At 42.8% G+C, this 25,853-nt stretch overlaps 1 protein-coding gene across 15 annotated transcripts in view; it reads right to left on the reverse strand.

Moving 5' to 3' along the window:
* Positions 1–25,853, reverse strand: part of TBL1X (transducin beta like 1X-linked) — a 199,945-nt gene extending 174,092 nt beyond the window's left edge. For 4 of the 15 annotated variants that reach the window (XM_046942622.1, XM_025150910.3, XM_015273688.4 and 1 more), the window contains exon 1: positions 24,961–25,742. The gene's annotated coding sequence lies outside the window, so the exon portion shown is untranslated. Of the gene's footprint in view, positions 1–2,395; positions 2,447–20,815; positions 20,961–24,790 lie in introns of all 15 variants that reach the window. The other 11 variants (XM_015273692.4, XM_015273683.4, XM_040700983.2 and 8 more) reach the window with 6 other exon arrangements.

Raw genomic sequence — 25,853 nt, forward strand, 5'->3', positions numbered from 1 at the left:
TTCCTGGTGCAGTGTTACATTTGCTGTATTAAAGCAATGATTTTCTTTTGTCCAGTTTGACTAGCACAGTCACTCTGCAGTTTGTTCCATTCATTATTACTTTCTGAATCTATGAACCATCTATAAGCTTTGTGAGCTGTCTAACACAGGTTAGGTCTAACTCAGTTACTGTGCGTCATTCTCACTCTGTATCGTTCTTGTTTCTTTGTCCTAATGCAGAGCAGCATCAAGGGAGCGACCTTATAGAAATCGAAATACATATCTTCTCAGTACTTCCTAATCTACAACCCATTGTATATGTCCCTCCAAAACATAGTAATGGTAGCAGTAGTTACAACCTGTGATTCTCCTCAGTACTTTACTCACAAAGTCAAATCGTAGTAGTTTCAATATTTCACCTGGATCAATATCTGGGCTTATAATCACCTCAGTTACCAATCCTACATTTATTCTCACCCAGATTTCTCCTACCTTCCTTGTATTCCAAGACTTTTGTACATCAAGAATGAGAGTCTAACATTAACTCCTCTGTCAGCTCTTTTTTGGGGTGAAACTACCTGCAGGTTTTAAGATAACTGAACAGAACGCTTGGTGCTCATCTCTATATCTGTTGTTCAGGGCTATACAGCTCTGGAGTGTTGACAACAGCTTTCATTACCACTAATCTACATTTTAAACAAAGCGTATCCTTCCTATACCACATTCACTCTGCTCTCAGGTAGGAAAATCACATGCAGTCAATGGTACGTGTTTCTCCTTCTCATCCAAACATTTTATTTTATATAAGCAAAGGCACCTCAACAGACTGTCCTACCAGTGCATGAAAGAAGATGCTGCAACACGCATAGCCTTTCCACTGTAAGCTTGGTGTACTCCTTTTACATACATGCAATTGCAACTTGGGCCAATAAAAAGTAATTGGGCAAACAGCAGAATGGACTGCTTTGTTTGTAGAACTATGAAAAACTCAATGTTTCTGATTGGGGAACATGTGAGCCAAAATTTATACTGACAACATTACTTAATATATTTATAAAGAGGTGTAAGAGGAATAGGCTGCTACTTTTCCCTCTGAATTACGGGAAGCATTATAAATAACCAGACAGAAAATTAATCTCCCCTTCTGTGATGTTCAGCTTATCTGTGAAATAAAGGTTCAAATCATCTTTGGGATCCAAGAAGCCAATCTTTTGTGCTGGTAAGCATGAAAACCTTTAAAAAGAGGACAGAAAAACCTCAGACCAAATATTGATCAATCACTCTGTCAAGTTGATGCTGAATCAATTACCCGCTGGATCTCAGAAAGAAGCATGTTGACGTGTTCTGCCTCTAAGGGTTCTCTTGAATATTTGCTTTGCAGATAATCAGGAGTTTTGTTTTCATGGTGAGCGGGCTTAGTTGCTGTGGACTGAAATGGGGGGAGAGAGGAGAAGGAGGGAGACTTCACGCCTATAAAGGAGCAATTGAGGATCAGACTAAAGCTTATTTAAAGACTTCCAGTAAGAAACTGTGACCAAGGCTTAAAACACACACTGAAGAAGCAGCTTCATCTTGAACTTTGTGAGCAGCTGTGCTCTCGTTTCCCTTCCCCCACCACAGGAAACAGACCTAGAAACAAAAATAAGACAGGAATGCTCCTGTGCAAGCTAAAGTTGTTGGCTTCTTAAACATCCACTGCTCTCGTGCCAAAAAAAATGAAACCTAGGAGGATTTAACACTTCAAAGGATAGTGGGAGACTGCTTTAAACACAGAATTTTCTACCAGAGACAGATACTCTTTCATTCTGTAAACATGTAGGAAAAATGTTATCGTGAGAGCATGTCAAGACAGATTTCATTTATATCCTTGTGCTTATTATGCACAAATACACTGCTGCATACTACACTTTTACATATTTTAGACTACAATTAACACCGTAGCAATGTTATCTCTAATCAGCAAAATAAATGAAGTGGTTGAATTTTCCGATACCTTCCAAAACACACCATTATAGCATACAGTTCGAAAGCTTAATACCACAGAGAACTGTTTGACAAAGTAGTTCTCTCCTTATTAAGCAATGATACGTAATTATAAGTTCAAGGAGAACATGAATAACATCTTGCCAAACGAATGTACAGCCACATCAGCTCTTCACAGTATTCCCAGCTACAAATTACAGTTATGCTTTCACTTGTGTTACTAAGAACTTAGCCTTTGTTCCCTGTCTTTCACTCTGTGAACAAAGGTAAGGAGAGGGGAAAGAAAGTGAGTGTAAGGGAGGCTCAGTTCTCCGCTTAGCCTAAAAAAAGCTCATTCTGATGAGAACAAATCATCTCAGTGGCTTAACTCAACAAAAACAACTCATGTTTTCAACACTTAATTTAATATTTCACAGGCTAATGGAAAACTTACATAATGCATTCTTCCTCAGAAAGCTCAGTCAACACGGATGGGATTGAGATCCTGATACGGGGAGAAAGGAAATGTTATCTTTTCTAAATTGCACGCCTAGGAAACATGATGTGGAGGATGGGATGAACACTGATGTAAGAAACAAATAAGGAGGGGAAAATAATGTTACTTAATTGAGTGCCTGTGTCTCTGAGTGCAGCACCCCCAGCCATACCTCTCTCAACGGTGTTTAACGCTTGATTAAATGATTAACATGATGTGATTTCCTGTCCCTCCTCTTTCTCCTAGCGTCCTCCCTGTGGTTGGATGTGAAAAACAGACTGAAAAGAAACAGTTTATGCAATTGTTATGTGATTGTTAACAGTAATATTTCACTCTCACTTCAAACCCCACAAGTGTTGTCAGACTCTTCCACAGTCACAATGAATTCCAACTCTACTGGTTTCCTTTTCTTTTTCTTTTTTTTTTTTAAGTTTGTTTGATCTTTCCTTTGTACATTGAGAATTCAGGGCCATGCAGCCCTCATGCCTTCAGCACCTGTTAATAATTCCTCAGAGGAATGGATAGAGAGAAAAGCAGGTGAAGGGAGGCTTTCAAGTTTTAAAAATTCCATCCGAGGATCACATCTCATCCAACCACTGAGTGTGGTCACTGACAGCACCACTTCTTCACGTATGTTTCTAGCAAGATGGAAATGACTTGCTGAGGGCGTAGCATTTCATAAAGGGTACAAAGTAACGTAATTGATTTTTTTGATTTAAGGGATTTAATTGTAAATACAGATAATTAAATCTGAGAGTGGTGAGAGGATAAAATCAAGCCCTGGTCACATTCTGGAGGTGACAGTCCAAGAAAGATCATTATCATAGATGATGAGCTTCATACTGGACAACGATTTTTTCCCTTGAGCTTGCTTCTAGTTATTAAGATTGTTATAATCTCATGCTATGGACAGAAGTTTGGAATTTTGCTTTCTTTGCAGGAAGTACACAGTTTGTTATGCTTTCAACAGAACAAAAACAACTGCTCAATTGGCCCTTATGTTGTTACTATTGTCAGAGAACCATAGAATTACCAAGGTTGGAAAAGATCTCCAAGATCATCCAGTCCAACCGTCAACCTACCACCAATATTTCCCACTAAACCATGTCCCTCGGTACAACATCCAAACATTTATTGAACACATCCAAAGACAGTGACTCAACCACCTCTCCGGGCAGCCCATTCCAGAACCTGACCACTCTCTTGAAGAAGGAACTTTTCCTAATGTCCAACTTGAACCTCCCCTTGTGCAACCTGAGGCCATTCCCTCTAGTCCTATTGCTATTTACCTGGGAGAAGAGGCTTACCCCCACCTCACTACAACTTCCCTTCAGGTCACTGTAGAGAGCAATAAGGTCTCCCCTGAGCCTCCTCTTCTTCAAACTAAACAACTCCAGTTCCCTCAGCTGTTTCTCCAGACCACTCACAGCTTCGTTGCCCTTCTCTGGACACACTCCAACCTTGATTTCTTTCTTGTAGTGAGGGGTCCAAAACTGAACACAGTACTCGAGGTGCGGCCTCACCAGAGCCGAGTACAGAAGGATGATCACTTCCCTGCTCCTGCTGGCAGCACTATTTCTGATACAAGCCAGGATGCTGCTGGCCTTCTTAACTACCTGGGCACATGCTGGCTAACTGTCATTTCACAAATCCTTTATCCCTGTTCTAGAGTCACACAGGGACTTATATATTTATGCCCATTAAATTTTCTGTACTCACTGCTAGTAATAAGCACTTAATTACTAGAGAAGTTTTTACAACCCTAATGTAATGCTGTTCAAGCCACTTCATACTGGCTGGCTTGCAGCAAGGGGACGGGTAAATGGGCCAAGCTTTATCAGATTACAACTGGATAAAACTAGGAAAAAAAAAAAAAGCCTAATATCCCAGCATAACTAGCAAAAAATATACCATCTACACAACTGATACTAAGATATCACACACAGAGTGTTCTTTTTTTTTCACACAGTTTGCATTACTGATGCATAATGCTTCTTATGCTTGGAAAACAGTACCAAGAACAGGCTCTGACAAACTCCTTGACTTTATTGCCAAGGCTAGATGTTCCAAAATGCCTGAGCTGTCACGTCGCCACACTACAATCAGATTTTCTATCAAGCCCTGGTCTACAGGAATGCCTGGGCTTTTTTTTCATTTTCTTCTATGATTTTCATGGTTAAAGGGCATACTTTCAGCTTGATCTATGAGATGCTAAGCTCTCAACAAAACTAACAGTAGGTCTGCACCTAAAGGGCCAATCTGGATGAGAACCATATAGTAATTAGTTTTCAAAAATGTATGTACTGATGGAGGTAGGCATTTTGTTTTGTGTAAGCTGTACTTGGAAATGCCAGCTGGACCGGAATACAGAATGATATAAAAACAAAGCAAATCCACAGTGATATTGTGAGTTCAGATGAAAATACAGTCTATAAACCAATAAGACTTTGTGTATTGTGTGCTGAACACTCGTATCTCAAAGGAATTAACACATGTTTCTGTATGTAGCCTAGTAACAAAGTCCTCACGCGACTATTACAGAAATTAACTGTATAAGAAGCATTAATTATAGTTACACATTTTCTGGTTGCCTGACAATACATTTATCTGCCGATTCTTCAAACCAGCACAGCAATGGAGTATTCTGCACCTATTTAGAAATGCTAACTTCTAGCTCTTCACAGAGTTAGTCAACGAAACACCCTGGGAAACTGTCTTCATGGGCAAGGGTGCAGAGCAAAGCTGGCCGATCTTAAAGGAGGCTTTCCTCAGGGCACAAGAGCTCTCCATTCCCAGGTGTAGCAAGTCATGAAAGGAAGAGATGAGCATGGCTGAACCAGGACCCGTTGGTCAAACTGAAGAGCAAGAATAAAATGCACAGGCAGTGGAAACAGGGACAGGTACTGCAGAACGAGTATAAGGAAACTCCTAGGCTGTGTAGGGATGAGGTCAGGAAGGCCAAGGCCCAGCTTGAACTAAACTTGGCAAGGGATGCCAAGAACAAGAAAGACTGCTACAGGTACCTCAAGCAGAAAGGGAAAGCCCCGGAGGGCATAACCCTCCCCCCTGCCCTGAGTAAGTGACACAGGCAGACTGGTAACAACAGACAAGGAGAAGGCTGAGGTACTTTTTGCCTCAGTCTTCTCTGATAACTGCTTGTCAAACAGCTCTCAAATGTTTGGTTTGGTAAGAAGAGATTGGAAAAGCAACATCTCTCACACTGTAAGCAAAGATCGGGTTTGTAACTACCTGAGGAATCGGAACATCCAGAAGTCTATGGGTCCCGGTGAGATGCATTTCTGAGTCCTGAGGGAATTAGCTGACGTAGTCACCAAGCCAATCTTAATGATATTTGAAAGGTCATGGCAATCAGGTGAAGTCCCTGGTGACCGGACAAAAGGCAACATCTCACCCATTTTTATGAAGGGTAAAACAAATGACCCTAGGAACTACTGACCTATCAGTCTCACCTCTGTGCTGGGAAAGATCATAGAGCAAATCCTCCTGGAAGCTATGCTAAGGCCCATGGAAGAAAGGGAGGCGATACAGGAGAACCAGCATGGCTTCACTAATAGCAAATACTGCTTGATCAACCTAGTGGCCTTTTATGATGGTGTCACCACATCAATGGACAAGGGAAGAGCCACTGATATCATCTATCTGCACTTCAGTAAGGCCTTTGACATGGTACCCCACAACATCCTTCTCTTCAAATTGGAAAGATATGGGCTTGATGGGTGGACTGTTCAGTGGACAAAGAACTGGCTGCAAGATTGAGTCTAGAGAGTGGTGGGCAATGAATCCATGTCTGGATGGAGATCAGTGACAAGCAGTGTCCCCCAGGGGTCGGTGCTGAGACCAATACTCTTTAATATCTTCATCAGTGACACTGACAGCGGGGTCAAGTGCACTCTCAGCAAGTTTGCAGATGACACTAGGCTGTGGGATGCAGTCAACACACCAAAGAGATAGGACACCATCCAGAGGGACCTAGACAGGCTCAAGCAGTGGGCCCAGGCAAACTTCATGAGGTTTAACAAACCCAAATGCAAGATTCTGTACCTAGGTCAAGGCAACTCTCACTACCAATACAAGCTGGAGGATGAAAGGGTTGAGAGCAGACCTGCCAGAAAAGACCTGGGAGTCCTGGTGGATGGGAAGCTGGACATGAGCCATTAGTGTGCCTTTACAGCCCAGAAAGCCAACCATGTCCTGGTCTGCATCAAAAGAAGCATGACCAGGTTGAGGGAGGTGATCCTGCCCCTCTACTCTGTGCTGGTGAGACCTCAACTGGACTGTTGCGTCCAGATGTAAAGTCCTCAGTACAGGAGAGACACAGACCTGTTGGAGCACATCCAGAGGAAGTCAACAAAAATGATCCAAAGTATGGAACACCTCTCCTACAAGGACAGGCTGAGAGAGCTGGGGCCGTTCAACCTGGAGAAGACTGCAAGGTGACTTGATAGCGGCCTTTTAATATCTAAAGGGGTGCTACAGGAAAGAAGGGGACAGACTCTTTAGCAGGGGTCTGCTGTAACAGAACAAGGGGAAATGGTTTCAAGCTTAGAGGGAAGATTTAGTTTAGATATAAAGTCTTTTACAGCAAGGGTGGTGAGGCACTGGCAAAGGCTGCCCAGAGGTATGGTTGATGTCCTGCCCTTGGAGACTTTCACGGTGAGGCTGGATATGGGTGACCTGATGTAGCTGTGCGTGTCCCTGTTCATTGCAGGGGACTTGGACTAGATGACCTTTAAAGGTCCCTTCCAACTCTAGGGATGCTATGATACTATTTCTGTAACGATACAGTACACAGCAAATACAGTACACCATTAGATTTCAAAACATTGTATTGTAAACAAAAAGCCCACCACAGTCAGTCAGGCTATCTCATGAGGAAAAAGCACAGTGCTTTTCATGTAATCCCCCACTGATGGTAAGCAATGATCATTGTCCTCTAGACTTCTTTGGAGGTTATTCAGTTTCCACTGCTGGCTAACTGTGTACAGCTTGCATGGAAATACTAAATCTAAACCAACAGGCAAGAAACAAGCCTATGCTAGCATTCCATTCCGCACAGTTCCAGTTTAAACAGACAGTTGGTTTTTATCTTTAAAAGCAGTAACACTGGTTTATTCAACGCTTAAGTAGGAAAAATTAATAAAAATATGAGTTATTAGAACAGAACACCATATTGTGCCGGTGACCCTAATATGCCTGGTTCCAGACCTGTTGTAATTTTGAACTAACAAAAATATACAGTGAAGGAAGCTCTGGACTACCATAGTCTGCTGTCTTGAAATTTCCTTTATGTTGTGCCAACTTCAATTCGGATTTGGACTGGAATTGTAACTGATCTGGTATGCACCCACTGGCAGAAAGACAAATATATTTTTGAAAGTACAATAACTCAGATAAATTTTCATCTCACAACAGAAGAGTCTAGTCTGTAGTCCAGCACTGGACTACAATGTCTTTATTCTCTTGTTTCTGATAGCACAGATGACAGAAACACATTCTATCTGGGCTTTTAGCTGTAACATCTTTCATTTAGCTGTTGCTGGTTTTTCCTGTCTCCCTTCTTCCTCCATTTTAAGTGATGGTGGCAGTGTGAAATCTGCTCAACAAGTCAAGTAAATTAGTTTTAGAAGCTGAATCAGTACCAGCTCTTACATTTGGTTTATGGCTTCAAAAATGCATTGCGTGTTACTTATTCTATTTAAAAACTATCACTTGCTTTTGGGTAAAACAATCAACGGACAGAATGGGAAATCCAGTGGCCTTAGAGGAGACTGCAGTGAAACTGACTGTGACAACAGTGTCTCAAATATGCAAAACAAAAAATAAAGGGGAAGAGAAAAAAACAGAATTACATAGTTTTTGGTTGGTGTTTATTTCAGTAACCTCAAATATCGCTAGTCAAAATACTTTAGCTGCTATACGACTCCAACAGTAGAAATGCTGCTTTAAATAGGTGCATACATTAAATGATGCATTAAACGATGAGAAAAAAAAAGAAATTATTGTTTAAAAGTTTACATTCCTTTTAACTCCTAATTAATAGTATCTTTGCTATTTTAGAAGCCTCCTGGGTATTTAGAGGGCTAAACTGCAATAAAACCCAGGTGCGTAAGTGAAACCTATTAAGGCTGTCCTAGTAAATAAAAACTAATTGCATCAAACACTAGCCACAGTGGGTGGATAAGCTCCAACAGGGGGGCACCCCAGCACCTCCCAGTCCCTCCCGTGCAGGGCACAGCAGCCTTCTTCCCACAGCGACAGGAAATGACATAACAGTAGCATTTCAGCAGCCACATGGCAGCACCATGCAAGGGTGGCCTTGCTGCCTCCTATTACTGCTGTCAGCCATCTCACTGGCTTCCCAGAACACCTCTTAACACAGTCATTCTGCCACAGTAAAACACCCTGTGTAAAATTTTCCCTCGTGCTCTTCAACCAGGAAGAGGTGCAGTGGTTCCATCCATCAGCTGAGAAATGCTGCTCCCAAAAGCACTGCAAGTCAGGAGACCAGAGCTGTGTGGCAGATGGCAGCAGAGGGGCAGTCTGACAAAATGGCAACTGATGTGGCTGAAGTGCGTATAAAGGAAACACGGGGAACTGAATTCCCGTTTTTGCACCTGTTGACGTTCATTGATGCTTGCTGAATGCTTATGGAGACCGAAGAGTGGATGCGAGCACAGTGAGGTGATGGGTAGTGTATTTCAGCAGCGGAGGCAGCAACAGTGGGGCACCTGTGCTGGGACAGATCATTACAAGTGTGGCATTCAGGCTCTTGATCATTGCTGGTGAAAACGCAGAGCTCATGGTGGTGACTATGCTGAAAATCAGGGCTTTGTAGCTAAGAATTTGCTCAAACAGTGTTATTGCGTTCTTTGTATCTGTTGTAGTCTCCATGGAAATAAAATGGTGGCTATTTTCAGAACAACTTATGTAAATCACTCATCAGCTCTATCTATACTCTGTCTGCAGGCTACATGAGTTCCTTTTTTTCCTATGTGATGAGCTAGACTGAATATTTCCAACTGTTTCCTTCAACTGAAGCTTCCTCTGCTATGCACACCTTTGTCTTTTCATCTTACTCCTCAAACATCACAATAATTATTTAATTCCCTTGGTGACAGGCCTCCTTCATCTCCGAAGAGGAGGATAAACTTCACTATGGATTAGAGCAGGAGAAACTAGCCACGACCAGACAACGTTTAGAACGTGCATGTTTTGCTTTTACTTGCAGATTAAGTCTTTATTGCCAACAGATATAGAATTCAGACTGCTAGATACAGAGATTATTTGGAAGCAACCCTTCAAAGCACAAGTGTAAGCAGGCATTTCTCCTGAGCAATTAACAGAGTCGCTAACTTTCTCATTACCAGATACCATTTTATTTACACGGTAGCTCAACTCGTTCGCTTGCACTCATGACCACGACAGACGGCAGTCAGCAATCTCTGCCCAGGCTTCACTGAAAGGATCTAAAGGTACACGTTCAAAAGAAAAAACACGAATCACAAAGATGAAGCAGAAGGCCCAGCAACTAGTTTGTCATTACTCATTAAAAGCTTTCAATAACTGGATTTTTTTTTCATTCTATAAAGTAGAAATAAGACAGATTTTAAAATGTTTATACTCCAGACAATCAATTCTTATAAACTAGTAATTAATGCCAAAGCCCTAAACACACACATACTGTAAACTTCCTGCCTTTGAGTACAACTGTTTCCTTCAGCGAAATGACTGTGTGTGCAATTAAGCACAGGTATAAATATTTAATACCTATGGCCATATGCTATATGAAGGAAATGTCTGGCCTATAATAAAGGCAGACATCTCACAAAAATATTATTTAAGTATATAAATACATCTGGAAAATAAGTCTCTCTACAGTAAGGCACTTGAATAGGCAACTTAAACGTATACATCAAAGTGGGCTAACAGCACTCTGCTTTTAATGCTTAAGATAAGGATAACTAAATATTAGGGGGAAAGGGCTTCCGTAAGATTAATTTGAAGATGAGGTAAGTTCAAGGAGGAGAGAGTCATTTTTGCAACATACAAAAAGATCAGTTTTCCTGGTGCTCACCAATGCCCCTTTTCAGATCAACCTCAACCCATCCAGTACCGGCAATCGTATTACACGTGAAACGGTCTGCAACCTACTGCAGAAACAACTGGAATAAAGGCATACATGTTTATTTAAACAAGCCCAATGGAGAACATCAACAGTTTGGCCTAATCTTCATCTTACACTAGGAGATAAAGCCCACTATTTCAAATAAAAGCTATTTTTATCATCCATATTTTAACTACAGCGCTTGCAATTACAATGGCAAAATTAGTTTTGTAAAATAAAAAGCTATTATTTGATCTGGAAGACCTGAAGACCCCAGTATGTCATTTGCCTTCTCCCAAAACACACATGTAAATGTAACAGGATCTTCACGAACAGTTCTTGACTGTTTTGATGACAAATTCACTCTGCTTCCCTCACACATAAAGCGGACGACTGAGGATCAATTCACATTGTAACGTCCTAAGACAACCTTCAGGGCTCAGTAACAAGTCTGTCATCTGCTTCACTTCAGTTTGGTGAGGGATGTCGATGGTGTTTTTATTCAGCTTGTTTTGGTTTCCTTTCATTTGTTTGTTTATTTTTTAACCATTCATCCCGGTGACAATTTGTAGCAATTTATTAACACTTCAGAACCAATTTCCTCCTTTGGAAAGGCCACCTCCCAGCTAAGAGTTGACAACTGGCACTTTGAAAACACTCACTTTCCAGTAGGAAGGCACACAACCAGCCTCCATCAGATCTGCTGATAGGAACACCCTGAAAGATGAAACCTGGGGGAAATCTGGCACACACATGCCTCCTTCCCCAGTACAGCGGCCCCATGTCACTGCTGCTGGTTGCTTCTCTTGCTCTCCTCCCACCTCTCACTCCCCCAAAAGGAACATGCAACCTAATAAGTAAAGGGCGATCTGCAGGACCAAAACAACTCAATTTATTTCTTACCAGTGCGGTGTGGCATATACCCACATCTCACTAAACATTACCCTTCACAGGAAGCAGACAAGCCTAGAATAGGTTCTGAAACTAACGAGTTCAAAAACTGTGAAACCAATCGTGACAGAAACCTCTTTTAAACAACAGTTGCAAAAAAGTAATAAAAATCAGTCAGTTGAATGAGACGCTCCTCCTGTAAGAGCCAAATACATCTCTTTTTTAAGCTTATTTTTACCTATGAACGTCTCTCAAAACAGAAGTTCGCTAGTGTACTACACCAACCATCTTTACGCAAGCTCTTCCCAAATGTGAGCATAGACCCATGAAGACACAATGTTGGATTCCAGTATAACTACATAAATGCACACATCTCATTCACTGGCTTGGGTTGAAGAAATAAATGAAGTACTAAAATGGCCTCCTTCCATCACACATCACACACTCTTTGACAGGGCCCTACCGTTCTTCTTGTTGTGTCAGATAGATTCATAACGAAGAATTCTAGGAAAACACTTTCTGAAATAATTAAAATTACTGATTAACAATTTTAAACACAGTAATATCTCTACTGTTGTACAACTCATCCCAGAATGTTTTGTTTGCTCAACAATGAAAGCTTGTTATATTGTGGTCTGCTGTAAAAGCCTGGTTTTACTAGCAAAAAGGGTGATAAGCTTTAGATGCACGTGTACAATTCCATTTTACAGTTGCTGTGGCTTAAAATTTATTGTTGATGTTTAAGCAGCCAAGAATACGCCTCATACACATCCATATTCTTAACAAAAAAAGAGAGAAAAGAGAGGGAAGTTACAATTTCACAGGTTCTAAAACCCTCTGTGGTCTGAAACAGTGCATCACATTTCGTTCTTTACATCAAATTTACTTTAATGCTATCTGTCCCTAAACCAGCATTCTGATATTTCTATGCTACTTGGATGGAAAGTCACCTCCAGGCCTGTTCCTGTCTGTTCTATGCAAATTAGACTTCTTATATGGTGGAGATCATTTTTTGACCCTCCTCATATTTAGATATTCATACACATAAGTAATCTGTAAATCTGTTTCATTTTGAGAAGCGTTTGGGGTGGTTTGTTTTGCATTAGGTCACTATATCTGGCACTCTCGTTTCTTTAGTGCTTTTGCTTGCTTGATAAAGAACAAGGTTCCCAGTTGCTACTATTTCAATTACAAAATATGTTTCCATGGCTTTTAAGGTACCAAATACTTGTAACAACTACTAAAGCAAATCTCTCCTACAACGGTAGGACATCCTCCCACTAAATCAAATGTTACACGAAACGAAACTGAACACACACTGGAAGCATACATTGTTACCCATTTACAGTAAAAGCCCTCTAACACAGAACACCAGATTTTGCTCTTTCAAGAAACACATGAAAACAGAAAACCAACACCCATGTACAGACTGGCAGTGATCACCCAGTAGGGTCTGTTTCTTCAAAATACTTTTAAAATGTGACTTGATTTAATTTAGGTGAAAAAGAGGGAAATGATCCCACGTTGTCAGAATTTTACGATGCACCCCTACATTTAGACACCTCAGTAAGAGTAATAACCTACACCGGCACTAAGCAGCCACTTACACCCCCGATTTCAATTGCAGCTGTACATACTCAGAGCCTCCAAACACTGCACTACTTAACACTGGTATCTATACTTGAAAACGCCTGGCCTCTGAAAGCACCCAACTAATACACATGCTAGAGACACAGATATAAACACCACAACCAGCATGAGCCACAGCCAGGATGCCAACCATCCTGAGCGTGTGTCACCAAACAGAAATAAAACGGTGCAGGCAGCCTGGCCAACAGCAGTCCCCAACCACCTCTGGCTTTAAATGCCCGTCGCTACGTGGCAGAGTAGTGCTCTGTTCCTAAAAAATTAGTCAAGAGAGGGAAACCACCACGTGCTTACTCAAGTTGCTGGTGTTCTAGCTGAAGCAGTCAACTGCTTCTCAGAAAATGTATCTCTAAACATAGATAAGATGACAGCCACAGCTATATAGAAAGTTGTATGCCATTAATTGTCTTCGGAAAACAAAAAAAAATGCAGCCTGAATTACCTTTTGCATTGCTTCTCCTAGGATGGACTTAAGAATGAAGGAAACAGCTGTTATCTCAGCGGGACTGTCTTGGTCTGTTTGTGACATAATTATATGCTCGTATTTCTGGAGGGCAGCAAATTTGGTTTGGAAAGCAGAAATAATAACAAGTTGCATCACATCAGCTGCCAGTGACAAAGCAAGTTGCTGCAGTGATGAAGTGGCATTACTGCACCACTTGGGAAAACCAATAATGGCATACACAGCACACAGCTTTAGGAAACCAAGAAAGCAAGCTTCGGGGAAGAAAATCACACATATACAAACAGTAATAATAAATAATAATAAACAGAAGGTCTGTTTATTACATTATGCAGAACCTGGAAGAAATCATTATTCATCTGCCTGCCTGCTCAGTCTGTATTTTAGTGTAGACTGCAAGAAATACTTTCCAACAGTCAAAACCTACAGGCATGAAGGTGGATGACTGACTATCTGATTTCATCAGAAGTCTCAAATATAAGTGCTGGAAACCAGAATCGTCAAATGAAGACCACAAAGCAGACCAGACACATTCCAAAATAAATGAAAAAAATGCTTTAGATATATATATTGCATAGAAATCAGAAAAAGAGCCTCGCTGTCAGCTCCTTGAGCCAAAGGATATCACGCAGAAAATAGGAAACCTAATTAGCGAGAATATTCTGCTTGTGTGGCTTTCCCTTTGGAACAAAACTAGCAAGAAGAAAGGACTCAAAATTGACTTCGTCCTTTTATAGGCAATTCTTGAAGGAAGTATAGTGATTATTGTAATTTTTAGTATTTCTAAAAATGTCATATTTTAATTACAGAGCGAGGTTAACCTTTATTCTCATGCACATGCTCAAAAAGGTAAAATGTGGCTTATTACTAGTACATTTCAATCAGAGAGATTAACACATTACTATTTATTTCTATTGGCGGTGTGCCCAAATACCCCAGATCTGCAAAACTGATAGTAAAAAGGAAAATATTTCTGGCTTCAAAGAGAGATCTATGGTTGCCTGGAATGTGTAAACAGCCAGAGCCTGTTTTACTTCCCACCCCCACTCTCACCTCCTCTACGTAACCCTTCCTAACATCAACATGGAGCGTTGCTGTCGAGCATGGGAGAGCAGAAGCGTGGCAACATCAAGTAACAAAATTCTTGACATTTTACGATGCAAGAATTTGGATTTATTGAAATGTGCTGGTACCACGTACATGGCTGGAAACAAAAACAACGCTGCACAAGAGCAGAAACTTTACAAAAGGGCAAAAAGATGAGCAATCAGCTGGGCAGACTTGCTGGATGACAGACGTGGTAAACACCAACTAAGAGAAACCAAACGCCGCTCTCCCGGTTATCCCTTGTACAACTGAAGACCAGCCAGATCTGTGTTCTGTCAGAGAATACAGATCGCAGTCCTACAAAACAGAAGGGTTATTTTCATAGAAATCTAAGCAATGTAACGAAACCGATGCCAAAATTTAATGTCGGTATAAATTACCTTCTGCAAAAAGAGATCATTACTTGTATAATGATATATACACCCACAAAGTAGTAAGCCATAAAAATAAGATACCATCACATCCTTAAGAAGTTTACAGTATAATTAGATCAGTGGTTTTTAAATCTCTTTAATTTGTGGACCTATAAAGTTACCTGGAATAGTAAATTTGCACAGAATGACAAAGACTTCCTTTTTTCCCCACGCCTCTAAAAAAAGAGGCGGTGAGTCCCTCAGCAGCTCGCAAGCTGTGGTTTGAAACTACAGAATTAGAGAACTGATAAGTGTGACTGCTGTTACTCACCTAGCAGCTCCAGCCTTCAAAATCAAACCAAACAAGAACGTGCAAAACAAGAAAATGGCAACTGCATCATCTGAGAAAATGGCTGTGTACCATGGGAAGCTCAGAAAACCTGACGGAATCAGAAGGGAAGACTTACAAAATAGGTACGTTATTATTTTTTTCAGTGTTAGACTCCACGCCATACTTTGAGAGCCAGAACGATGCAGAGGCTAACACTAAAAGGCAGTTTCACAATGCTGTTTACAATTAATAGGTCAAACGGCCTTCGTACTTTTCCTTCCTTTTAATTGTGCTGTTTTTATGAATGCGTTTGGCCAACATTCAAAAGAAAACATCCATAGACTAATGAGGGTAAAACGCTGGCTCAAAGGAGACAGAAGCAAATGGTCTGTCAGTATAATATTTGCAAACTGCTGAAATCAATAATAAATTCAACCAAACCAAATGCAGCGCACACAAACAGAAATCAAATGGCTGAGGCAATTGGCAAATACATAAATGATATTTCAGGCCACAGGGCACGCTTTCTCACATACGTTAGTGCGTTAAATAGGCTGGCAAGACATTGGCTCCGATTGAGACACCAGAGAAGTAACTGTATGCATTTTCAAAGATAAAAGGAACAATTAAGACAATGCCAACTGAGCAATCAATCATACATGGATGTAAAGTAGCTATTTATAGAATGGGAACTATTTATAAAATGCCCACATCATCAAATGAGAAAGAGTTGAAGCAGAAAACTTGTTTTTAAACTGAGAGCAAACTTAATGCTCTTTCAGCCTGATTTTTCTTACTGTTGAGAGGCACAGAACTACTACCCCAGAGAAAACCAGAAAGTTAAAATAACACATATACCACGCTGCCAACACATAGGCACACGCATTCGAGATGGTTTTTCGCTTCCATTTAGGAGCAGCAAAACCTTGATGTTTATTTCTACAGTGAGCATCTAAAATGAAGCACTGCGCTGCGTGCTTTCAGGCCTATGCTTTCAAATTGAGCTTGGTGCGTGCCCAGCAAACCAACGGTAGGACTCGAGAAGGCTTTGCTTTGGTTGCTTCAGCTTGTTGGCTAGAGATGGTACTCCATGCAAAGGAAGGAGAGCTAAACTGCTGAGACTCAAAAGGGAACAGAGGAAGCGCAGCTTCAGACTCCAAGCAGATGTAAAAGGGTGTGAGGTGCCCCAATGGCTGGACGGGAAGGCTGCACGTGGTCTTCCCAGAAGACACAATGCTGGTAACCTTTCTGCAAAAGACAACCATCAGGTGCTGGGCTCAACATGTTGAGCTTTTTGGATGCATGCCACAGCTGGCAGAAGAGCCTTGAGATTACTCAGCACACAGATGGACAATGACAAGAGCATCCTGCCACTGCTTGCCAGGTGCCGTGGCTATAGGGCTTCTTACTCCTTCCAATGTGGGCTGGCCTGAAAAACTAAAGGCACTTCCGTGGAAGAAGCCACAGGCTCTATCACCAAGCTAAGTCGGTCCCCTTTCAAAACATGTATTTGCAATCTCTAATCGCTAAGTCTTACATCTTATACTGCAACATATTAGCCCTATAAAAATATAAACGAAACCAACACAGCTTCTGCACATTTTAAAGAGACTGGGCTCTAAATCTGGACATCATGATTGTCAGCCACCCAAACTTCGAAGAACACTGTGAGAATTCAGATAAGAACGGCATTCAAAATAGATAGTGGAAGTTCTACCACACACACAAACAAAAACAAAATAAAACAAAACCAACTGCTTCCATAGGCTACAGGAAAGGAAACGGACACCACATTCTCTTACATACGTAACTACAAGAATAGTGACTTTCAGCCCTAAAGCTGAAGTCACAAACATCATTACACTTCAGAAAAGGCTGGAAAATATTGACCTAACCCACCAAGAATCTGTACTGGCATCATAGGAGGCTTGATCCTAGAAGCCTTCTGTACATGCCAAGTAAGTTTGTGCAGTTTCAGGCCACATCTATAACTGGATCTGTTGAGTGTTCACAACACAAACGTACAGCCAACTTTGTCTTTGCTGGCATTACCCATGTGTTGTGGAACTCAGAGGAAGAAAAACTACACAACACCAAAAACATCCACTAAAATGAAATCCCCTTACATTTCACTAGAGACTCCAATACTCTTCAGTAGGAAAAAGAAACATAAGAAAAGATAAAAAAGCTAGTAGAGAAAGGTTGGAAAAACCCAACCAAGCAATTAATACCCTAAATGCAACTCTGTTTTCCAAGAAAATAACTTCCATATTAACAGAAGATTAACAAACTAAAGCAATCATTAATTCTAACCCTACACCTACCACCATGATTTTTCCCACAATTTCTTTTAGATACTTTGCTATCCTAATTCGTACTCTGATGGAAAGTAGGACTGTACTACAGTAAACAGAACTTTACATTCACACTTTTTAATAAACTACCTGTAAGTAAATTAAAATGTTGTTTTAATCTTTAAAATTCTTCCAAAAAGTCATTCATTAAACCTTCACAGCAGTTCTGCAGGGTGGGAGACAGACCAGTAAGTTACATTCTACTAGAACTATCCAGCTGTGAAAAAGGAGTGCCCTATCAACTGCCTCGAAAAGGTGCTGAGGAAAATATTTTTTCTTTTAATAGATATATATTCATATTTACCTTAAAGAATAAAATATAACCACATGGCAATATGAAGATATGTGAGTAAGCCACTACGTGGGGAGCTAATTCCCTGCAATTATCCGCATGCTTTCTAAATATGTACAAGATACAGGACACGCTACATCTTTTATTATGAGAAATTCATTTATTTCCCTCTAGATGACATGTACATACACAGCCGCTATGCATGACACACCTGATGTACAAAGCCATCATTCACTGAGTATGGTCAAATTGGCCACATACAATGGCATTAAACATGCTGACATTAGAGAACACAAAACTTCCCACTTTCTAAGTTTTTTTTTTTTTTTAACCCAAAATGACACTGTTGGCAATTGAACAGATACCATGAAGAATATATTGCTTACACTAAGCAAAATTTAAAGGAAAAAAAATGAACACAGCAGTGATCACATACTCATACAGACACAAAACATGAGAAGAGATACCTACCCAACCACACACAGACACACACAGTCCCTGCTGTAATCACAAAATAACACTGACGTATGAGAAGATGCCCACCTACTGTATATACTACCATCACAACACTGATGAAATGCACAGGAATAAGTGTTTTGAAGGCATTACCATCTCAGGCAAGAAAAAATACTGTTAAAAAAAAATCCTAAAAGATTTCTGTTGGCTGCTTGACAGTCAGCAAGTGAAAATCAGTGAATCCTGGCTTTTATGGTAACCTCCTCCCACTCTTCCTCCTCCTCCCTGTAAACCGCCTGTCACGGCCTAAACTACATTCTATTTTTTACCTAACCTCTATGCAGTATCACCAGACCACGTAGTACAGACACGATGGTGGTCTGTCATAAAAACTGAGACAGTAACTGCTACATGAATGCTTTTGTGAATTTGAGCCGTATCCGACAGACTCTTTTCTCCCTCCCCAGTACTGTACGTAGGGCCATCTTTTCAGCTTGCCTTATGCTTCTTTTTTTGAGCACATAAAATCCTGGGAGAACGAAGCTGGATGAATTTTTATGATACACTGTCATGCACCGCTTTCAAATTAATTGGCTCATTTAAATTAACTGGTTATTTAAGATACTTATTGATAGAAGCAGAAGCAGCAGAGCCTACAGTTTGGGGTTATTCTGTAATACAAAAACAGACTCTGGCAAATCCTTAACGAGCTGTAATACCTGCAATCAAAAAAAAGGTAGTCGCCAAAACGGAATTAAGGAAACCTTCACCACCCTTCACAGAGAATGACAAAATCTGCGTCCTGCCAACACCACACAGCCTGATTAAAAATTCACCTGCTCCTGTCTTCCCTTTCATTTCTGAGACCGGGGAGAGGAAAGACGACACGCTCCTCATTAGAATAATTTTCGTGCCTGTCTTTTACCTGTGCCTTCCACATCACGTTATTTTAAGCTTTAAAAAGCAAAACGAAAGCAGGCCTGGATTAACTACATAAAAAAAAACAACACTCAGTTCCAAAAGTAAAAAACCAACAAACCAACAAAGTCAATCCAAAATGGAAGAGAGTTGCATGCATGGAATCGGCAGCGTTACCAGTATCTCCTGAAAAAAAAGTCAGAGATTTGCTGTGTTTCAATCAATTTTATAACCAAACTGCCTTCCTAGAGGTCTAACTCCTCCATGCGTGTAATGGCTACAAGAAGAGTTAAGTTTGTTTTGTAAGCATAAAAAGCCCTAGATAGATATCCTTGGAAACTAATCCCCACAACACCAACAGCACTGCCTGTGCTCAGATCCTCCGTCCTACCCTGTCAGCAAAGCTGAACTCCATCTGGGAAGAGTGCTAGGAAATAAGGGTCATTTTGCCTCAATCTCTTTTGAGATGAGGGTTTGTATTTTACTTCTAAGCCAAACAGCCTCCCCACACTCAGTGGCACAGCATCCATTCCTGACTTCGTGACATTTCAGCACGCATGCGGGTAAAGGTGCCGCACCTCTGCGTCTCCCCCAGCCTAACAACCAGCCTAGCTCAGCCCCACATTCATTTCAGTGGATATGCACCACCTCAGGCACTAAAACCAGTGTGTCCTAGCTCAGGATTTGGGCTCTATCAGCATATTGCCCATTTCTTCGGCCTGAGGATGATGCCTTTTCTTTTCCCAAAGCTGTTCTTTTCTTTTTGTTAAACTGCCTTAAGGCTACCTGTGTGCGTGTGTGTGCATGTACACACACAAAGAGCATAATTAACTCAGTTCATTTAAAAAAACAAAAAACATTCATGAAACAATCCCAAATGAGACCGCATGCCAACAGAAGTCCTAAATCGAATGGATCTCTGGATGCACACATACCCTGCCAGCAGTGACTAGACTGATGAGACAACAAGCAGCTTGCAGCTGCTGAACAACACTGAAACTATTGGATGGTTATGATCATTCTTAATCGTAAGTAACCAGCATGGATGGATTGGAAAACGCTCCATATTTAGGCTTAATTTTAGAAAGGTCTCATGTACTTATGAGCCATGCACTATGAAGGTCAGTTCTTTTGGAAGAACTTCCTTCCAGTGATCTTGCTGTAGGCTACTGGACTGCGTTCAAACCAGCACAGACACAGCCATGGACACTTTAAACACGAAACGTCTAATAACAGCCATACATATCTTAATCATAACAAGGCAACAGCATCCTCCCACCGGTGCTGTTCTAACAAAAGATTCTCCTGCTCAGAAATACAAGTTGTAAGGAGTTGGCTTTACTCTTGAACTGCGGACACTGTTCTGCAGTGGCTGCTCAGTGGGACAGGATTCACAAGGAGCCGACAGTGCTACACAGCACAGCGCCAGAGATGTACTTACGGCCAATGGGCACTTTGCTGCCTTCAAACAGGAGCACAAACGTATTATCCTGCAGAATGACAGAGGAAATCTATGCATCAGAAGGAAATTCTCTTTGTTTTCTTGAAGACAATGTCAAAGAGTATTTTCCAAGTCTTTTTAATGCCTGAGGGGAAAAAAAAAGTGCTTCTTTGCCACATCAATGATTTACTGTAGGTATAAAAAGGTTGTGTTTCAGTAGGGAAAAAATAAAATAATATCTGATGTTACCGTATCTTTCCACCTAACAAAAAATAAGGTTTCACATGATAAAACACATTCTAAACTCATTACGTAACAGTAGAAGGTTAAAAGGTAAGTGAGAGTTAGGGGATCGGATGAAATTCATGTCAGTAAATACAACCCTGTTTTGAATGGCAGCAGAGAGATGCACAGAGGAACTGCTCCACGTTAGCAGAGAATACTGCTTTTTTAAAAGCCCTGTTTCACCTTCCAACGGCAGTCAATAAAACTTGGCACTGAATTAGACAAACGTATCGTGATAAGTAAGTATATGTAATCACTCTGCACTATTAAGCTCCTCGCCTGCTCATAGGCACCCACCGGGCTTATCGCCTCAGCGTAGAGAGGCAGGGTTTTGTCCAGGTACTCTGTGCACTGTGTGACTTCTTGGAGCAAACGAGCAAGATGCAGTGACCAAGCCAAACCGGATTTATGCACCATGCTTAGCTAAACTATTGAAATAATCACTTCTTCATGCTACAGTAACATTGGCATGACTTTATATTGCATGAATACTACCAGCAAAAAATCCCACTGTAACATCATATGAATTAATGAATTTCTACATGCTCTCCAATTTAAAGAGGACAGGCAGACATGTATTGATTGCCTGTACTATGAACAGAGAAGGTCAAGAAACGGGGTTAAACACTGTGATGCCCCTATTATTGCACAAAGTCAACACGGTGATAAAAACAAGAGTCAAGCCACCAGACGTGCCTAACCCCAATTCTCTTCCACTGCAGGCACACTAAGAACCAGATACCATGAGAGGGTTGGTGGTTGGGGCCTGAACAGGGGATTATGGAGGCCACGCAGAGACTACACGTACAGCCACACACTCTTCTCTCCTAAAGCAACAAAGAAAGAAATCCATCACCCCTCACTACAGGGCAATAATTTTAAGGCATCAATGCCACTCCAACAAAACACAAATATGCCCAGGAGAAGTAACGCAAGATGACTGCACTCCTTAACATCCCAGAACAGCCGTATATCCCCAGTTCGGTTTGCTTTCATTCAAGCTTGCAGAAGCAATTTTATTATATTTCGATGTAATTACCAAATATTAGTAGCTATAATTCATGATTCTCTGCCTAGGATGCCTACGCAAGACGAAAATTGGTAAGAAAGGATGACTTTTCCTTATGAAACTGCATATTCTTATCTGACACCACCTAGCTTTCCAGCCGCTCCAGAGGCTTCTTGTGCTTCTGAAACAACTCACCATCAGTCGTCTCAAATGAAATTCCATGATATTAATGACCAGACTGCCACAAAAAAATAAACAAATAAATGAAGGAATGAAATACTTTCATGTCTACCAAAGAAAACTAACCTAAAGTCCATTTTTCACCTTTAGACATCTGTAACGCTATCATTAAAATGATAGATTTTGTATTTACGGGAAGGCTGCTATTCCTACACAGAGCTGTAGTTCCAATGTTTTTGTTTAATATTCAACCAACTTGTCCAAGTAGGCCATTAGGTAGGAACCTATAAATGGCACCCAGGGGGTCTGGGTTCTTGTTGTAAAGAGGTCAGCTATTTCCTCCTGACTAAAAATAGGCAAAAGTGAGGAGGGAAAGAGGGAACGGGGTTTAATTTAGCAGCTGAAAAAGAGTTTACAAAATTACTTCCATCTTGCCTCATAATGAAGATTATGAAAAAGAATCTGCCCTCAAGAGCTACAAAACCTTATTTGTTTTACAGGCAGGCTGGCGTATGTAACTTACAATAATACTGTGAATTAAAAGGCCTGCATGCAGCAGAGGCCAAGGGACACCGGCACCCTGGCTGCACGAAGCAACCTGATCCATCAGTGGTGGCACCTCCAGCAGCTAACAACTCTGCTCTCTCCACCAGGTGAGGTCATGCTGCTGCCCAGTACACACAGCGCTCCCATCAGCTGCTGTTCCCCTGAGTCAGTTTTTTCCACCATTCACCTTCCTGGTTTTCTGTCTGTCTCACTCCGATTACAACCTTTTCAGGATGAGAACTGTCATCTAGGATATTCCCCAAACGGCCCTGATTTGTACGGGGGCCCCTTGGCACTACTAAAATATAAACAACGTCAGTTCAAAACAAACTACAGCGTGAATTCTAGCACTGAACTTTAAAAGCTGTCAAGAGAAAATAGCAAGAGCATGCCAAAGCATGCCAACAAAGCCCTGGGTTAGGTTCTCCAGCCAACCTCTGAGCCGAACCCGCTTCAGAGCACCACCAAATCCTAAGTGTATCTCATGGCTGACTTAGATTTCTACCAAGAAATAACATCGGAACAATATGTCGCTTGCACTCAAGCATGTTCCCACCAATACCCTCTAGGCTCAGGGATGCAAGCCTTCAGTAACTGCTGCCACCAGAGGAGTCTCAGCTGAGGAAGTTCTTCCATGGAGTGAACAACAGGTCTACTTCTGGTCTTGCTGCCATGGGGATGGGAAAAGCCCATCTGTGAATAAAGGTGAGGACCACAGCTGGGAAATGTGGCAGAGCAGAAGAGCCGGCACGTACCCCTTCATTATCAATAATTTAATTGACTTTCACTCTTCTGGTACTCCTCTTGCTGAGCGTGGAGGATACTTACCACCCATAGAAAAGATGAACAAGGAGCTTAATTCACCGAATGCAACAGTAAGCATAACTCACTGTCCGCAGTATGACAGACAATGGGCACCGGAGTCACTGATAGGGACAGGGCAGAGGATGCATTGAGATGACAACTTATTTACTGAGGGTTTTTTTTTTTTGTCCTGTGAGACTCAAACAGTTGTGTAGCAGCCAGCATTCACAAGCACGCAAAATTCTTACACCCCTCTGCTTCCAAAACACATCTTAAGGAGAGAAAAAACAACCCTGGTTGTTCCTCAGACCACCAGAGGCGTTAAACGGAGATAAACAACAACTCCGCTCAAACCTCTACTGGTTTTACCATTATTGCACGTAGCCCAATAAAGGTTCAACGCATTGCTCACATAGCAGCATCGTCCTCCTGCAGTGCTTTTTTTTCCCCTCCCACCCCATGCTTTTCTTTTTTTTTTTTTTTTTTTTTACGCTGTTACTGTCATTGCGATGCTGTGATTGCTATCAGTAATTGTTCAAAACAGAATCAAATCAGGACAAACACCATCAAAACACGTAAGAACAGCCCCGTTCTCCAGCAATCACAGAAGTCATAGAGTTACTGCAAAGCCTGCCCGGTGTCTCTGTACCTGGTGGTGCACTAACTGCAGGACAGGAAGAGGCCTCGTGTAGCACATGCGAGCACATGGCAAGCGAGGTGTGTGACGGTGCACCTCGTGCATGCCTCGCTTAGAGGACCGCTGGTCAGCGAGCAAAGGACGGGAGATGCAGTGCTGTATTTGTCACCAGTAGAGACCTCGTGTTTATTACTGACAAACTATACAGAAACATTCAGGTTGGGAAAGACCTCCAAGACCACACAGCCCAGCCGCTGACCCATCAACACCATGCCCGCTAAACCGTGTCCCCAGACGCCTCATCTACGCGTTTCTTGAACCTACGGTCAGATTTCCACCTGGCACAACCTATTTATTTTCACACCATCAGCCTAAAGCACCGCTCTCACAACTCAGATCCCACACTCGGGGCCGCTCCTTTCAGTGGGGTGCTTCAGCAGCACCACGCCGGCCGTTCCCCTTCCCGTGCAACACAGCGAGGCCGGCCCCGCTCCCCTCCCCCCCCTGCGCTCACCGCACGTCGGGGGAAAGAACACCGCTCGGGTCCTTTGGGGAGCAGCGGGACACGCGTTGGGGCAGCGCTCGCTCCCGAACGCCGGCTCCCAGAAACCGACCTACCGACCTAACTTTTAGGGTGTGGCTTTGTTGCTTCTCCCCCCCCCCCCCCCTCCCCTCTTTCTATACCGGGTGTCCATCTGGGAATCCACCGACACGGCGTTAAACAGGTCAGGGGTCACCAGCGTTTACAACGCCCCGCCGCCCGGCGCCGCGTTACCCCGAGAGGCGGCCGGACGACACCCGCAGGCGGAGGGAAAGAGGGAGGAAAGGAGGGAGGTGCCCGCCGTGCCGCCCCGCTCCCGCCGCCGGCCTCGGGGCGCGCAACAGGTCCGGAGCGCCGCGCCCTGCCCCGAGCGCTGCCCGCCCGGGGGAGGCCGCTTGTTTACCCACGCTCGGCAGCCAACTCGGCCGCGCCGCAGAGCGGGATGAATGGGCTCCCCTCCCCCCTGCCCCGCACCGCGCTGCCCCGCGGCTCCCCGCGCTCTGCCCTCTCCCTCAGCCCGCGGACGGCGGCGGTGGGCTCGGCGCGGCGGCTGGCACACACACACACACACACACACACACACACTCACACACACACGCGCGACGGCCCCGCGCCCTGCCCGGGGTTCGCACGTCGTGCCGCAAAAAATATCATCCTACACACAGAGATGCACACGTATAAAAATGAAAGCGTTAGCCAAATAAAAAGAGAGAGGGGCGGGGGGGGGGGGGGGAGAGAGAAACACGCCGGGCTTCCACAACTTGGTGGCGGCGGCTGCGGCGGAGCCCCGGGGCTGGAAGGGCGCCCGTCACCGCACACAGCACGCAGCGAGCACGAACGCAACGGGCAGCGGCGCTCCCCGCCCGGACACTCACCTGCGCGCGGGCGCTGCGGGCGCGGCTCCGCTCCGGGGGCGGCGGGAGAGCCTGGGGCGGACTTTCCCTCACTTGCCGCGCATGGTGCAACTCCTGGTGCCGGGGTCCCGGCCAGCCCGCCAGCAGCCTGCGAACCCCCCCGCGCCGCCGCCGCCGCGCAC

Source organism: Gallus gallus, chromosome 1 (genome assembly GCF_016699485.2).
Source record: "Gallus gallus isolate bGalGal1 chromosome 1, bGalGal1.mat.broiler.GRCg7b, whole genome shotgun sequence".
Classification (NCBI taxonomy): domain Eukaryota; kingdom Metazoa; phylum Chordata; class Aves; order Galliformes; family Phasianidae; genus Gallus; species Gallus gallus.